Source organism: Mirounga angustirostris, unplaced genomic scaffold, assembly GCF_029215605.1.
Source record: "Mirounga angustirostris isolate CCGP_5_RB_7025 unplaced genomic scaffold, mMirAng1.0.hap1 SCAF_7, whole genome shotgun sequence".
In the NCBI taxonomy this organism is placed as follows: domain Eukaryota; kingdom Metazoa; phylum Chordata; class Mammalia; order Carnivora; family Phocidae; genus Mirounga; species Mirounga angustirostris.
The window spans coordinates 29485541-29490183 of NW_026991715.1; positions in this window are offsets into that span (position 1 = coordinate 29485541).

A 4643-nucleotide genomic window follows, 5' to 3' on the forward strand; every position below is an offset into this window, starting at 1 on the left:
TCAGGTGGGTCATGTGCTGGTGGGTGGGACACGGGTGGTGAGAGAGATGAGGGAAGAAAACAATGCCTCCCCCAGGTTTCTGGCTCTTGTGAGAGGGTGATATATGGATGCATGGAGAGCAGGTTGGGGGCCAAGGGAAGACCAGCCCTCAACTCATCTCCCCGCCCCGGGGTGTAAGCTCGCTGACCTCAAACTCCAGGGCTCCCCTACGGCCCCTTAGGGCCCAAGAGGATTCCAGAAGACTTGTTTCTGGCTGAGGTTGGAAAGTGAGCCCCTAGTCATTTGTCAGTTAGCAGACTTGCTCTGGATGTGTCCCGCTGGACTCCCAGGCTGTCTGTGTTGGCCAGGAGGCCCAGCTTCTCCTGAGAGCTCCATGCTGGGGCCAGTGTGCTCGGCCTCCTTGGTCTCAGGCAGAGCCAGCTAGGGTGGGGCTCCCACCGCCTCACTGAGGTAGGCCTGGGGTCCGCCTGTCTCCCGGCTGTGCTGTATCCAGAGGGAAACATTTAGAATATGTGAATGTAAGTGGCTGCTGGAGACAAATCTACAATTTCTCCAAAGTATTGGGAAAGAGCGAGGCTCCCAGAGGCTCCCAGATGTTCTGTGTCATATAATGTATGTTTTATGGCAAATGAAAATATATATAAAATCTGTACCCAGAAAGCTCCCTGCTTGCTTAAAGGGAGCTGGATCCTTCGTTTTACTCTTACCCTTTCATATTTTAGGCAAGAATTCCCTTCCGGGCAATGAACTTATCTGCCAAGTTGGGGCCCAGAGGGAACTCTTATGGGGGACTTGTAAACCCCGTCTTTTGAGCAAATCTTGGGGCTGAGGCCACATTCAGCCCCACATGTTTACACAATCGTCTCTCTCAGCTCTCAGGGGCCATTAGAGTTAATTGGGTGAATAATCTGTGTTTAAAAAGTCCCCAAATACGTATTTACATAATCCATGCTTTGCCCAAGCCTGTTCAAGCCTATTTGTGGGATCTGGAGTGGATCCTGGGTTTAGCATCTTACTCCCGTGCCTCCAGAGCAGCTTCTCCTCGTGGTGACCGTCCTTTGGTGGGTACGGGGACAGGCAGGTTTGCCTTCCGCCTGATGTCCTGGCAGGGCCTGGTAGCCATGTGATCTTCTTCAGCCTTTGCCAAACATGTTTTATGGATCACTGGTCGTGGCAGATGCTATGTGGGAGAAAGGTTCTAGGGTCTAGTAAGTTTGGGAAGCATTGTATCTTATCTTGGCTCTTGGAGATTCCTCAAGGACATGATTACACCAAGACTCCACAAAGTCATGCAGTAGGGAAACTGAGCCTGCTTTGTCTAGTCTTGCTTCTGTCACATGTATCAGAGCTTCTCTCGCCCGCAGTCCTGATGAATATCTCATAGAAGCAGCATTCTGCAGACAACAACCTGGCAAACAGCAATCCCACTCCCATTTATTTTGCAGGGGACCCCTCGGGTTTTGGCTATCCACCCCAACACTGTGTTTGCTGACTTTGGCCAGTGTGTACAGTCCCGTCAGCTACGGACATGTGACCCCCAAGAATGCTTTTCCCATGAGCACCGTCTGGCCTGGTTTTTGGAGCAGGGAAGAGTCTGAGTATTTGAAGTAGGCACATGGGGGTTGCACGGAGACACGGCACGAGGGGTCAGGGAGCCCTCACAGTCCCGTGCCCCACTCGTTGCTGGAATTTCTTGCACAGCGTGGTCTCCGTGGGTCGCTCCAGCCCCAGGGATTTGCTCGGCCTGGAGCGTGGAGCATCAGGAAGGATGCATTCAGGTGTGCTCAGGCCAGAGCCTGCTTGGGACACCAGCTGCCCGCTCACACTCTTCCTCTGCTGCTACTTGGAATGGGCCTCCTCATCAGTTATCCCATGGCTCTCCGTCTTGCCCGCACCTTAGAATCAGCCGGAGAGATTTCAGAAATAATCCTGATGCTCAGCCAGCCACCTGGATTTGTTAAATCAGAATCGAGGCGGATGAGAAGTTCGGCGTGGATGGACTTTCAAGCTCCACAGGTGATGTGGGTGTGCAGCCACGGAAGAGGCGGAGGACAGTCTCATGAGGAGAGGGGTGTTGTGGGAAGGAGGGGCAGGAGTTCGGGGTTCTGCTCAGGGCTTCACCACAACTACGTCTGTTTGCCCTTGAGAACCAAGGAAACCCACAGTCCTGCTCGGGCCACCCTCGGCAATGTGGCAAGCTCCTCGGGTGAGGAAGTGGACACTTCCTCAGAGGTGACCTCAGAGGTGCCTTTGACAGGTGGGTGATGGGGAGGACGACTGTCACCGTTACCAGGTATTTACTGGGGGCGGGGTACTGTGCCACACTTCGCCTCAGGTAACCCACAGCTTCCCCATGACCTCGGATTGCCACTGACAGGCGCAGAAGCTCAGGGGCAGCAGAGTTACGGAATGTTCCTAAGTCATGTATGTGTTCTCCAGCGATGTAGCCGTGATTTGAACTGTCTGCGGCGAAGAGTTCCTGGTGTGGTACCCGTGCAGATCTGTCTAGGTCACTCGGGCAGATCCCTGTGTGCATGGGGACTGTGGCCGGGGTCGGGAGGAGAGAATCAGAAGCAGCAGGGTGCTGGAGCCAGCTCCCACGGGCTGTGTACTCCTTCACAGCTGACTGCAGTGACATCCCCCCTTGGAAGCTTGGAGTCAGCCCCAGTGTGAGTATTTACACCACAGAAATTGGCAGACACTACAAATCAGGTTTTTATTTATTTTCTCAGATTGCTGGCTGTTAAATATTTTGCCAGCACATCGCTGGACAGAACCCAACATCCTAGGCCCAGCTTTTTCAGATTAAGGACGGAGGAGAAGCTAGAGCCTGAGAAGAGAGAATTGACTGGGAAGCAGTTTGCGAGTAAATAGTTGCATCAAGGGAAACGGGACGAGAGGGGCAGGCAATGAGCTTCTGTGACTTAGGACGACACTTAGGGTGAGATATGGTTAAAGCTGAGTAAATGTTTATTTGTCTTAAAATGGGGGTAGTTGCAAAAAAAAAAAAAGAAAAAAAGATAGCAGTAGAGACCAGGCTAGAGATGAGGGAAGGGCAGGGACCATTCTGCAAAGATCTGCAAACCCATACGGAAGTGGTGCCGCACCACGGCAGGCGATGAGCTCACAGAATCAAGTTGCAGCCTGCACACGCCGGGCCAGAAGGCCGTTGGGGTGTCTGTGTCCTGAGTCTGTCTTTCGGAGGGGTGTGGACAGGGGCTCCAGCTGCGAGATGGTTAAATCAGAATAACAAGGCGTGATTTAGCTCGCAGCCCCGACATTGATATTCCCTTGCTCACTGCTCTGGCTGGCCCTGCTAATGCTCCCGGGTTGCAAATCTACCTATTTGTCAAGCCTCTCTCCACCGCCTGGCTCTCTGTGGCTGCTTGCATGCTTTATTAAAGAGGCGTTTGCTACCTGTCATCTCAAACGGCCTCCTTTATCCAAAACAGAATAATAGAGATATCTCCCTCCAGGGACTCCGGATGCAAATGCCCGAGGACAGGTTGCCAATTTGCCGCGTGTATTAGGGGAAGGAAGCTGTCAAGGGAAACGGCCAGGATCCAGGCTCTTCTAACAAGCTCATTTCTGGGTTGAGGGGAGACCCGGGCAGCTCGAGTTTAGATTACGCGGGCATGAGCCTTCGCTTTCCTACGGATAGCTGTCAGCAGCAATCTCGTTTCTCCCTGGGAAACAAAATTGGCTTTTCTTCCTTCTTCCCCTCCCCCAGCCCGGCCTCGGGTAATAGAGGCCCTGCCAATAACTGTCAGGAAGCCCTTGCATGGAGCGGGGCTGTGGGCAGGGGCCTCTCTGCTGTGTGGCGGGTTGGGCCCTGGTTTGCAGCCCGAGGATGAAGGTCCTGGCAGGTGCAGCCTTGTTTGCTGGGGGCTGAGGAGAGAGAGCGCATGTCCTCGTCCCCCAAGGGAACATAACCAAAGCGAGAACACTGTTCTGGCGGCACCTGGGCCAAGAAGCCCTCATCCCAGAGGGACGCATGGGCTTCCTTCCTGCCCAGGAATCTCCCCACACTTGGTGCCCACCATTAGGGACCCTTTGGTTTGACTCCTGCTCACCCTCTAAGGGGAACTATCCCAGCTCTGGGACCATTCAGCATGACACTCTGGATCCAGGGACTTTCCTTCTTTCTTTTTTTAAAAGATATTTTATTTATTTATTTGAGAGAGAGAATGAGAGAGAGAGCATGAGAGGGGGGAGGGTCAGAGGGAGAAGCAGACTCCCTGCCGAGCAGGGAGCCCGATGCGGGACTCGATCCCGGGACTCCAGGATCATGACCTGAGCCAAAGGCAGTCGCTCAACCAACTGAGCCACCCAGGCGCCTCTGGATCCAGGGACTTTCTGTCCCCAGGAAGACTTTTGGCAGTGGAGGACTCAGGTGCAGGAGAGGGGTCCTGCTACACCCACCAGGGGAACCCACCCCTCCACCAGTTTCACAGGTGAAGACGCTGTGCCTTCAGGGCCTTACTGGCCGCTGGCAAGTGCCTGGCTTTGGATGTGACCCTGGCTCAGGACTGTTCATTGTCCTGCATTGTTCTGTTTAGGATCACAGGGGCCATACTTCGCTGGGGCTCACAGGGCAGGGAGAAACTGGCTTCTCCTCTGAGTTATTCCACAGTGTTACCTCC